Raw genomic sequence first — 14,103 nt, forward strand, 5'->3', positions numbered from 1 at the left:
ACTATGCGAATAAGAATTAAAAATGAAATGTAAACGTACGAGTAAATACAATTAGAATAAAAAATAAAATTAAATGAACTATTGAAATGTTCTAGGGTGAACTAAAAAATGACTAAAGTATTTAAATAAAATCGCCGCGAAAAACAAAGGGACGAAAGAAGTAGAAATGGTAAAAAACTCTGAGGCCAAGACGAAGGGATGAAAGAAAAAAAAATTATCGGATGATCAAATGAGTGGGCGGGTTTACGACAATAATAGGTTGGGACGAACATAAAAGAAATGTATTCCCCTTTTTATATTTTAATTTTTATTCATTTTTATTTTATTTTTATTTATTTTATTATTTTTAATTTTCCTTTTTTAAACTTTTAAATTTTTTTATTTTTATTTTTAATTTTTATTATTTATTTATTTATTTTTAAATGGAAAGTAAAACATAAGTTTTGGCAGTTGGGGATTCTCACTGTATATGTATTGTTTATAGTTATCGAAATCAGTGGTAGAAGTTCTAGCTGTTTCCGTTCGTTGTTAAAGTATTCCTCTTTCTTTTCAGCTCTTTCACCAATAGTATTAAAGTAAATTCCAGGTGTATGTTGTCTTTATTTAAGGTGTAAATCAAAACAATTATGACTTTTTCCCTTTACTTCTTTGAGTATTGTCATGTTAAGAACGGCGTTTGGAATAGACATCCCAAATTTCCAATGTTAAGAACGGATTTCGGAATAGACACCACTAACCTCTTCATCTTAAAAAAGGCGTCTGGAATACACCTCCTCCAACATCTACATGTAACAAACGGCTTTCGGAGTGGACAACGCCCTTAGTATTAGGGTGGGATGTGGAAAAAATAATTCCCACAAATTTAACCGTGATAATTGTTGTCAGCATACCCACCCGCAACTGCTAAAAAAATTGTGGGATGTCAGTATCGGTAGGAGAGAAGTAGATTTGTTTATCGCGTGTGCGTACAAATATTACAGCCAGTGAATGATAGTGTATAATACAGGTTATCTCTATAAATCCTTGTCTCCGCAAAATTTGAATGAGATTTTCTTAATCAGCATAGTCGAAAACAAAAGAAAAGTAATCATTCTAAAGAAAATTGGGGAGGTAGACCTAATGTACAAATTACCGCCCCTTCCCCCACAGAAAATATATGCACACAAAAAACGTAATGTGTGCGCAATGTTGAAAATCAGGCCGGAAAAGGAATGAAAATAAAGTACTCCACCGAATTCAATACCCTATGTAATGTAATTTACAGTGTAAATGTAGCGTAGGTCATGTGTGTAAAAAGTCGATCATTTTAACTAAAACCAGAGGTCTGTCGATTGATGTATGGTAGAAAGAAATGGAAAATATTTGAACATTTTGACAAAATATGTAAAATATTAAATAAAGTAAGCATAGTTATTTGAAAAGATATGCGATGAAAAACAAAAAATAATTAAATTGCTTAATAAAGGGTAACGCTTTTTTTTTTTTTTAAATATTTTTATAATGGTGGTGAAAAAGAAAATATAGTTAAGCAGTTTTAAAATGGGAAGAATATATGCGGCGAGATACAAACCGAGCGAGCGAGAGAGCTAGAAACAAAAATTTAGTTTGTTGTTTTGTCTTCGAAGAGAGAGAGAGAGAGAGAGAGAGAGAGAGAGAGAGAGAGAGAGAGAGAGAGAGAGGGAGAGATTTGAGAAGAATATATACAGCGAGAAAATCTAGTGGATCGTGCTGGTTTAAATAAAGTATAATTAAATAAATTATCTAAAAAAAAATGTAACTATATTTACTCATAGGGCAAAAGTAGGTATCATAACGACACCACTTTGAATGGTTCGTTAGCATCCGTTTAGCATTCTAATACCGTTATTCCGGAATTTAGTAATGGTCAGAGCTCATCCAATCAGAAGGAGCGAAATTAGTCGGGGAGACATTATTTTTGTAACGGCAAAGAGTATGATTTTTATGTCAGTGAGTTTACGATCCAATTACGAAGCATGAAACCCCATATCTATTCAAAGTGCAGAATACCCCCCCCCCCCCCGGTGATGACTGGGAGCGGTAAGAGGACTTGTTATTTAGAGTTATTTACTTGTTATTTAGAGTTATTTACTTGTTATTTAGAGGGAAAATATTTTTTATTTCTTTTCCTCATTTCATGAACTGTTTACACTAAAACCTTTTTTTTTTGCATTTATGAATAGATTTCATATAATGCTGTTTCAATTAATGCAAACACCAGCAAATTTATACCTTCGCCAGTCATCTGCTAATATCCTTCTTCTGATGACAAAAACACATTTCTTGGAAACTCTGCGAATTAAGAAAATCTTATTTCTTATTTTAGCACCTTGTCGCTCAATAAATTCATGTAAAATATATAATTAAAAGTTTTAAATCGTGTTTTTCTATGACCAGCTATATTTTCTGTTTTGGTTGTATTTAGCTTTTTTATTTGGTTGGTATTATTATATAAATACTAATATTTATATTCGCTTTAAGTTTAATGAAGCTTTTGACTTCTAAACTTAATTTTTACTTGATTATATATATATATATATATATATATGTGTGTGTGTGTGTGTGTGTGTGTGTGTGTGTGTGTGTGTGTGTGTGTGTGTGTGTGTGTGTGTTTTAGGGTTGATTTTCAACACAATAATATTAGTAAATCTACCAAGGAAACATGTTTCTGATATTCTTTATACTTTAGTAAATATTAACTTCATCTAATCTCATCGCCCTAAATGATTATTAAGGCATAGACAAGTGTTATGTAATCGTCGGTCAACGCCGAATAGAGAGCATTTATTCAGTTATCTATCTATCTATCTATCTATCTATCTATCTATCTATCTATCTATCTATCTAGCGAAGTAAACAATAGATTGAATTATGGGAAATAATTAGTTGAGCGAGATGCAGGCGTGGAAAGGGTCAAAGGGTCATGCTGTGACATAAATCAAACTTTGTGACCGATAAAGTTACACCGGAAGGTATGCAAACGGGGACCGGATCTGATGTGTCAAGGGTATCGGTTTGAAGAAACTGAGTTGATTTTAGCGAGTTCGTTCTTAGATACCGAAGAGACAGGATGTGTTTAACAGACTCCTCATAAGGAGGCGACGATTTCCAAATGGATGCAGAGAAACAATAAGCCAACCATCCAACACAATTCGACAAAAATCGATTTTCAAATGGGAGTTACCCTCATTTATGACACACACAGCTGTTCCTCTCATTTGCTTTATGGCTTTATTCCCTACAATTCTCTTATCTCCACATGTCTTTTTCTCTCTCTCTCTCTCCACACACACACACACACACACACACACACACACACACACACACACACACACACACACACACACACACACACACATTATTACATATATATGTGTTTATATAAAGTTAGGTAGGAATAGGTTTTATTTATATAAAATTATCTATTTAAATACATATATATGCATTTTTTATATTTGTATGTGTAAGATTTACTCTTGAACAAATTAAACGATCATTATGAATTTTTGAACAGCTGTTGATGTAGATAACCGAAATGTAGGTTATATTTAGTTTTATTAAATTTTATGCGGAATAGGTTAAAGTATTTTGTGAACATTAAGATATTCCGAGTTTTGTGAAATTTTAAGAATAGATATTATAGAGCCAATCAATAAATCTTTGGAATATTTTAAAGTGTTGTTAGAGCACACAATATCGACAAAACTTTCCATTTGAAAATTCAAATATTTCAAATTTATGTTCAATTTTATTGTCATTAGACACTAATGGTGTAACATTCACTGAATTTAAAATTGTTTTTAAGATTCATTACGTTTCGATGTTTTCTTGAATCCAAATCATGTAATAGATTTTGATCCAAAGAAGAATAAGGATTCTAGAGTTAAGGTTTTGTATAGTTGTTGATTCTTATCTTCGTAAGGGGACATAAAAATGTTCAGGGATTTTATTTTAATCGTTATTATTCATGCTATTTTTTCACATATATAGCATAATCGCGTTGCCATGCCGTTTCTCGTTAGATTACCAAAGTTAAGCGACATTAGCCAATACCATTTGGACATGGTGGGCGCTGTATATCATCTTCACATTACAGGGCTATACATACGGCTGGGAACCGCTTGTTAATTTGATATTTCAGTGAAAGCCGGCACAGCTCGTCCAGGGCTTATACGACACGAGATATTACTGGTTCGGTTCTGGGATAGGTATTATGCTAGTATGTCTATAAAGTAAACCAAGAAGAAGAATTTCTCGTCAAAATTCAGGTAACTCTTATTTTTGTGAAGTGTTTCATAAAGTCGTTAAGCATTTAGAAAAAGTGACTCTCTTTGTTCAATGAACATCTATCTGTACACACTACATACACGTTCGTAAATTAGATGGCAAAGTGTTTCTTTACTTATAGTCGTTATCAGCGATGACTTAATAGTAATCGGTTGTTGCAATAACGCAAATTCATTTGCAAAGGTTATCGAAAGAGGTGAAGAGTACTGGAAATCGGGCAGACTTGTTATTACCCTGACTGCAGGGAACAGCACGGGTTATTGACAGAGAGATCTCTTTTATGATGACCTCTGTAAAAAAATTCAGTAAGGACAAATAATAATAATAATAATAATAATAATAATAATAATAATAATAATAATAATAATAATAATGTGTGCACTTTGAGTGTGTACATGTGGACTCTCTGGGCAAAGATACGAAATAGTAAACCACATAATTGAATGCAGTAGACAACCTAAAAAGAATAGAAAAACAAACACGACTACGTAATAAAAGACGGTCTATCGGGAACTATGCAAACGCTTGCATCTTGAACACGCAAACAAATGATACAAATACAGGAGATAGTATTTGTAAACAAAAATCTAAAAATCTTCTGGAACATGGAGGGGCATACACACAAACTCATTCAAGCAAGGATATCCAACGTTATAATCGTTAATAAGAACGAAAAGGATTTCACTGTCGCAACAGGCCACAGAGTGAAGACCAAGGAGGCAGATAAATGAAGTAAATTCATTGAATTTGTTAGAGGAGTGAATGGGGTATGAAACACTATGAAAATCACTCTAGTACGAATGTAGATACGCAAGGAACCGTTTTCGAAAAAAAAAAGAAAAGAAAACTGGAAAAGGATGAGGAGAAATTGGAACTAAAGAGAAGATTAACACCATAAAATGGATAGTAATGATGAAAACAGTCGAAATGTTAAAATATCCTTGAATGCGGAAACCAACTTACATAACCAGTCATACACGAGATCACACACGCCTCGACGGATGTCACAGACAATAAAAGTGAAAGGTCACCGAGGTTGGAAAGACCGAGGAGAGAGAGCACAGATTAAAACTTTCACTGGAAGGGTGCAGAGAATCACAGAACATTAGAACGGCTTATTGCCACTCAATTTATAAAAAAGACCAACGGTCGCTACTAGTGATAAAACGATGGTAAACGAATGTTGAGATAACACAAAAAATTACAAAGTTTATCGAAAGAGGTGGAGAGTGCTGGAAATCTGAGGAGATTTATTGTCACTCAGGCTCCAAGGGAACATCACTGGTTATTGTCAGTGAGCAATCCCATATACCCCCTTCAGATACACCCACGCATTTGCTGGTACCAGCTGATGATATAGCCATACAAAATGGTCGTGAAGGGTCACAGTTAAAGATTTTAAATAATCTATGTTCAATATTTTTTTTGCCATATAAGGATACAGGAAATTCATGAATTCACATATTTCGTATTAATGTTGATTTGCATATTGCAGTGCAATATCCAGTCGTTCTGTTTTTCACATGTCGTGAGTTGAATTTCTACTCGTAACATATGATTATGGCATTTACTTAATTTTTTAATTATCTTTACTTAATATTATTACTTAATTTTTAAATTATGTTTACTTAATTTTAATACTTATTTTTTAATTATCTTTACTTAATATTATTACTTAATTTTTAAATTATGTTTACTTAATTTTAATACTTATTTTTAATTATCTTTACTTAATATTATTACTTAATTTTAAATTATGTTTACTTAATTTTAATACTTATTTTTTAATTATCTTTACTTAATATTATTACTTAATTTTTAAATTATGTTTACTTAATTTTAATACTTATTTTTTAATTATCTTTACTTAATATTATTACTTAATTTTTAAATTATGTATACTTTATTTTAATACTTATTTTTAAAATTCATGAATTCACATATTTCGTATTAATGTTGATTTGCATATTGCAGTGGAATATCCAGTCGTTCTGTTTTTCACACGTCGTGAGTTGAATTTCCACTAGTAACATATGATTCTGGCATTTACTTAATTTTTTAATTATATTTACTTAATATTATTACTTAATTTTTAAATTATGTTTACTTAATTTTAATACTTATTTTTTTATTATCTTTACTTAATATTATTACTTAATTTTTAAATTATGTTTACTTAATTTTATTACTTAATTTCTTAATTACATTTGCTTAATTTCAAAGTTACATGTACTTAATTTTTACATTATATTTACTTATTTTTTAAATTAAATTTACTTAATTTTCAAATCATATTTACTTAATTTTTAATTTACATTTACTTATATTTTGAATGATATTTATTTTATTGCTAATAATTAAAAAAAATCATGCCATTTCAGTTCTGATTTTTTAAAAAACAAAGCTGATTCTTTGTATTACTTGTTTTGGTCGGACTAACCGACTGAAACGTTTCACAAGTGACACTTAAGATAAGAACAAAAGTCCAATCAAAACAAGTAATACCATTTATTTAATTAAAAAAAAAATATACTTACATAATTTTTAAATTTAATGCTAGGCAAAGCGTTTCACTATTCGTATTTAGTCTTAACATGCCCGGCACACTTTATCACACTTCGCTTCATAGTTGACATTGAAAATAATAACATTGAAATAAATGACATTTTGCCTCTCTTCAAAGAATGTGTTTCCAGCCACGCCCACCGTCTGTGAAACACTCATTTTCGGACCACCCATTCCCGCCCTCATTCTACAATAAATAAACAAAGCCGAGAGGAATAAATTAATATGAGAAAATAAAAACTAGGGAGTGGTGCACTTACACAGAAATTATAGACTAGTCACCATTGATTGTGACACAGACACCTGTTCCAGCTTTCCTTTGTGATCTTTTATTTCATTATTATAGATTGTTTAGCTTTGTTTAGCTTGAATTTTCTAATATCGATGAATATACGTGATGGACACAGTAACTTTGTTTCTGGTGTCACCATTGGAACAGTTGGTGTTTTCTTACCCGCTGTGTATGTATGCATTTGCAATGAGTGTATGAACATAACTACAAAGTAAACGTATGCGTTAATAGCACGAAAGCAATTTTTTTATCGCGCAGGTAAGCAAATACACATTTATAAAAAATATTTCCTTTTTTGTGTAAGTTTAACAATTTTCAAACAGAGAAAAACTTTTAAAGAATTAAATGACTTCATTGCATCCCGAACAATGCCGAGTAATTGGAGCTAGTTTATTATACATGTGTTTAAATCCCACCTCTACACTTCAGAATCCTCTAAATGTTGGACAGCCTTCTACGCGAATAATTTCGAACCGCTAGACTTAGAAATTTTCTCCTGATCCCTGCTTCCCTGACTGGCATAGTACACATAGTATCCTTACAAAATTTGTCATAAATAATAGCTCCTTACATCCAAGTGGCACTGTGCCTTGTTTGAGGTGAAATAAAAAAAAAAACAGTATAAATTAGTAATCAGTTATGCTATTTTAGGCTTCCGTATTTTTATGAATATTGCTTCAAACAATGTATGAAGCTACTTAATGTAAAGAGCTAAATATCACTTCAAGGTCAAAAGCTAACCAACAGTAACTGATATATGGATAGATTTTGACAAAAACAGCAATTCTTCCCTCTTTGTCAGAAATATCGCTCATAGAATACGAGGACTAAAAAAATAAGAAAGCGATAGTTATGATGCTGTCAAAAGTAAATTCAAGTTCCACTTTCTACTTTTATTTGGATTTTATATAATTTAGTTTGGTTAAACCTGGTTTTGTGCAGTTTGGCTTGATTAGGTCTGGTTTGGCTCGGTTCGATTTGATTAGATCTGGTTTGTTTTGTTTTGGTTAGATTTGATTTTGGTAAATTTGTTAGGTTTGATTGGTAAATAATAAATTAGGATAGATTTAGTTTTGCTTAGTTTGTCTATTTTACGGCAAACTCGTTTATGTGGTTTAATTTTGAAACACAAGATTTAACATAGATATCTTGTCAGATTTTAGATGTTAGACTCAAATAGCATTTAAACTGACAAAAATAACGTTGGTTCTTTTCTTTTATCATTGTTGTACTATATTATTAGAAATATAATAATGTAAATCGCTACAATGTATTTAAAAAAATAGCTTAATCTGGCCCAGACGACTTTTAATATGAAAAGCTTTTTTTTAAATAATCACCTTAAAATAAAAATCACCAAAGGGATAAATTATAATATTAAACTGAAAAAGTTAAACGAATTATGTCTTTTTCTATTCAGTTTAGAAGTAATCATTTATCCAAAAGTTACTGTAAGAACAAAAATATTTCTCAGAAAAGTAAAAAAGAAATGGTGTATTTTTGTATCTATTAAAAATGTATTTCATCGCTGTGCGATAGCATAAGATGAATGCCCCATTGGGAGAATAAAGATAATGTCGTTTTTATTCAATTTAAAAGGAATTATTTTGCCAGAAGAAAAATAAAATATGTTATTTTCTGATTCATCTCCAAATAAACTATATTGTCAAAATATGTAATCCGGCCAAATTGTACAGAGGAAGTAAAATGAATTATTTTTTTAAATTCAATTTTAAATTAATTCTATTGCCCAAATTTTATAGAAGAACTGACAAAAAGATTGTCGTCTTTTAATTTAAGAAATATAAATCATTTTGCATCGCAAGGGAAATGTTTCCTGTAAGAAGTAAATGAATTGTTTTCTATGGATTTGTACTTAACATATAATTTAGTCTTATCCATCCTGTTTCCGCCGTTGTTATTTCATGAACAACATTCATTCATTTCTTATGAAACAATTATTGTTCGCATTCGTTTCTCTGATATCTTTCTAGTTAGAATAATTTCTTTAAAGACACTTGAAAGATAACGCGTGAAGGTTGCGAATATCCTTAAGTGAAAGTGTTTTTATGGAAAGAACTGGATTCGAACTTGGCACATTCTGGTTGTCAGTCTGTATCATTAATCACTTAAACACTGGTACCTCCCTGCCGTTGTATTAATGTTCTTTGGTTTCTGTTGATTCATGTGTCTTTGTACAATCTGTATAAACTCTTAAACTCATTTACCGTTACGACCACTCGTCTTGTTTTGATGAATTGAAAGTAAATTATATATATATATATATATATATATATATATATACGTATATATATATGTATATATATGTATATATATGTATATATATGTATATATATATGTATATATATATATATATATATATATGTATATATATATATATGTATATATATGTATATATATATATATATATATATATATATTCCCCCACTCTTTATCTGTGCCTAAACCTAAACGTAGATTCCATAAAAAAGCTTCTTTCTTATAAGTGCACGCATGTGGAACTGTCTTCCGTTTGCCTGCTTTCCAGTTGACTACAATATGGTTGTCTTCAAGTCCAACGTAAACAAGTTCTTGGTGAGCCGTTCCACTTAAGTTAACAAATTTACCGAATTTCCATTACTAACGATTACTATATTGTCCAATTGACTATTGTATACTCATAACCCTTATCCTCGAGTGGTCTCTGGGCCTTGATAAGTGGTTATGTCTATATATATATATATATATATATATATATATATATATATATATATATATATATATATATATATTAAATTTTGATTCAATGAATTTCAAAAAACCCTTGTTGAAATGAAGTGGTTGAGTTTCATATCAAAGATTTTTTATTATTCTACGCAAGACAAAGAATACTTTTGAAAATTAATCTCCTTAACTTATAGGGTTTCGATGTCTACCATCTCATCAGAGGAGAGAAAATATTAGCAAATATTTATAAAGGTATGTACCCTATTTGCTAAAGTCAGTGAGACATGGAAAGTCAAAGTCAAAATAATTAATTAGAAGTCCTATAGCAAGAGGATTTGAAGAAAAGGATATGAAAATTGTAGATCCAGATTGCGTGGTAAAATCCATGGTGGACGTCCTTTACAGCAGTTGGGTAATAAGATCCAAGTTGTATATTTGGTAATCCGCATAGCTGAGTAGATATTCGAATCGGGCAAGTTTTTGTATAAATTTGTTTGTGGGTCCAGCGAAAATAATTCAAAGTCTGGTGGAAGCCTTATCATTAGAAGTCTATATTATTATTAGTGGGTTGACGTGTTAGTTGTAGGGAGAGAAGGTAGTGGTTAAAGGTAAGAAGTGGGGTGAACATGTGCATATATATCTATATATACATACACACGCACACATATATACATACATACATACATACATACATACATACATACATACACCTACACCCCCATATATATATATATATATATATATATATATATATATATATATATATATATATATATATATATATATATAGTAATTTATAAAATATATATGGCGATCAAGCTACACTGAATATTCCGCGTTTCATCCACTCTAGGACTCTTCAGGCTTATGCGCGAATTCTGTGGTTGTTTATCGTTTTTATATGATCTTCTTCTATTGAGATTTTAGTTAGCCAATCAGCTTTCTAGTATCCACCGAGTCCTTCCTATCAGCCAATGAGCATGCATTTATCGAACAAATGCCTATTTGGCCTCTGGTTGACCTGTTCCTTTATGTGTGCTCTATTTAGTTCCTTGATCTGTTTTAAAACTAGGTTCGTGTTTTTTTTTCTTTTTTTATGTTAGTTTATATATATATATATACATACATATATATATGTGTGTGTGTGTGTGTGTGTGTACATACATATATGCACATATATATACATATATATGCATACATATATGTGTGATCGTTTATGTATATTCATGTTTATTTAATTTATTTATTTGTTTATTTTCTATTGTTTTTGTTAGTTTTAAAACTATTTTGTATCGCTATCCTAGAGTAAGTTTTATCTTGTGAACACAGTCGTTTGCTATTTCTCTTCTACAGTTTAATAGATGTTGGGGTTCTTTAAAGTACAGGATAGCAAATTTTTCATGAAGGCATATTCTACATGGGTCGTCTAGGTCCCTACACGTAGTAGCTTCTCTTATTATTTTCCATTCGACTACCGGCGAATGTCCGCTTTCTTTGAGTTCCCAGGAGTTATTCGCTAGTGTTGTTTTCATACGGTGCTTTTTATTTGTTTTATTTATTCAAAAGTACATTCAACAATAAAAAACACCGTATGAAAACAACACTAGCGAATAAATACTGAGAACTCAGAAGTACATTCAACTGGGAATTTCAAAAGTACATTCAACAATAAAAACTATTAAACTGTAGAAGAGAAATAGCAAACAACTGTGTTCTTTCTTGTTTATATGTGCGTATCTGGAAATTACCTTGCAATGGGGAATGTTTACATCTTTTCTGGTTAGTAGATAGGGGCGAAATTATAAATACATTAATTGGGAAGCTACATGTTTTTGGAAATACTATTCTAACAAGATCTCAGAGTGCAAATTACGTGTAAGAAATTAAAGTGTAGTATGTTAATGTGCTTATAGTAAGTCATTTCTTAACATGTACATCAACAATAAGAGAAAGTTATTACATGGGTTATAAGAGGTGATTAAGAACCTATCTTTAGAAAATTAACATTTTTATATTATCAAAGTTTTAGTTTAGATTTTAGTCAAAACTGCTGTGTATTTAGTATTATGATTTTACCCATTTACATTTATACAGAGATTGTATGTTATTTTATTTTAAGATGGCTGTATTTAAATTTTTCTTGTGCTTACATCTGGACACTAGTTCATTCTTGGTATTTATTATGAGCTTGTTGAATGTGATGATGTTAACTGCTTCGGATATACAAAGATTGCAACATTTGTAACCTAGGGCATATGATCTAGATTTATTCAGTATGCTCCATTTAATTGAATAGGGAATTTTCTTGTCCTCTAGGCTATTGATTAATTTAGTTAAGGATGTACTATTATTATCATTGTTTTGAGATCTTTCATTTCTGAAGGAATATAGGTGGTTTGAGATTCTTATTTTTTATTAAGTTTGATGATGCACCTATATACGTGAATGTTTTCCTTGTTTTATTATTGTCAGTCCCATTGCTATTGAGTCTTATATTGGGGGGGCTGGGTTAAAAGGGGGCCTGGAGATTCATAGCTCGGGTGTTGGTTAATCCTATTCTGGTCTTCACTGGGAATTATATTATTGGATACGTTAGCCTGGCTGTTATTGTTTCTGTTGTTATTATTAGAGCCCTCACCATGTGTTTCCCTATGTATGCTTGCGTCCTGAATGCTTCGACTATATTGATTGTTTTCCTCATTTGATTGGTTGTTTGCATGTTTTGGTAATTGCGTGACTGTGCAGGCGTATACCACGTCTTTGTGCATGTAATCGTTATTAAGAGGGCATTCATTTTTATTTTGGCAGTTATATTTGTTACTAGGTATTGGGTCAATTGGTATATCCAGCGCTTGTTTAATTTTCCTGTTATTTGTCGAAATTATTGTCTGTGCTAGATTAAGCATTGTGGAGTATGAAAATTTTTGGGAATTTTTGTTTAATATGGTCTCACTGACTTTAGCAAATAGGGTAAATACCTCTATAAATATTTGCTAATATTTTCTCTCCTCTGATGAGATGGTAGACATCGAAACCCTATAGGTTAAGGAGATTAATTCTCTAAAATATTCTTTGTCTTGCTTAGAATAATAAAAACATATTTGATATGAAACTCAACCACTTCATTTCAATAAGGGTTTTTTGAAATTCATTGAATCACAATTTGATTTATTTGCTCTATCTTGCATATCGAGCAATTCTTATTTAGATGGGATAACTTATAGAATATTACTCCCAGTAATATTTCGTAAATCTTATAATCACAGGTTTCCATACCAACTGATTGTTAAATAAAAAAAAAGTTCTGAAGTATATATATATAATACTCTAAGTAACTCTAAGTTCGGTAGCAATCAAATTAAAAACAAAACTTTGTCTACATAATTGTTATTCGTTTATTTGTGCTGAACTATCAATTTCGTAAAACACCAGAAATTATATCATGTATCCAGAGTACTAACACACACACACACACACACACACACACACACACACACACACACACACACACACACACACACACACACACACACACACACACACACACACACACACACACACACACACACACACACACACACACACACACACACACACACACACACACACACACACACACACACACACACACACACACACACACACACACACACACACACACACACACACACACACACACACACACACACACACACACACACACACACACACACACACACACACACACACACACACACACACACACACACACACACACACACACACACACACACACACACACACACACACACACACACACACACACACACACACACACACACACACACACACACACACACACACACACACACACACACACACACACACACACACACACACACACACACACACACACACACACACACACACACACACACACACACACACACACACACACACACACACACACACACACACACACACACACACACACACACACACACACACACACACACACACACACACACACACACACACACACACACACACACACACACACACACACACACACACACACACACACACACACACACACACACACACACACACACACACACACACACACACACACACACACACACACACACACACACACACACACACACACACACACACACACACACACACACACACACACACACACACACACACACACACACACACACACACACACA

The 14,103-nt window shown here is 31.7% G+C and overlaps 1 protein-coding gene across 3 annotated transcripts in view; it reads left to right on the top strand.

Moving 5' to 3' along the window:
* LOC145291573 (galactoside alpha-(1,2)-fucosyltransferase 2-like) overlaps window positions 1–14,103 on the top strand; it is a 77,568-nt gene that overhangs the window by 25,733 nt on the left and 37,732 nt on the right. Inside the window, exon 1 of one of the 3 annotated variants that reach the window (XM_080137648.1) lies at window positions 7,248–7,420. The exons of 1 other annotated variant lie outside the window; for it this stretch is intronic. The gene's annotated coding sequence lies outside the window, so the exon portion shown is untranslated. Of the gene's footprint in view, window positions 1–7,247; window positions 7,421–14,103 lie in introns of those variants that run through there. One more of the 3 variants, XM_080137650.1, reaches the window with a different exon arrangement.

This window comes from Euprymna scolopes, chromosome 12 (genome assembly GCF_053919585.1).
Source record: "Euprymna scolopes isolate OS-2025 chromosome 12, ASM5391958v1, whole genome shotgun sequence".
NCBI lineage: Eukaryota > Metazoa > Mollusca > Cephalopoda > Sepiida > Sepiolidae > Euprymna > Euprymna scolopes.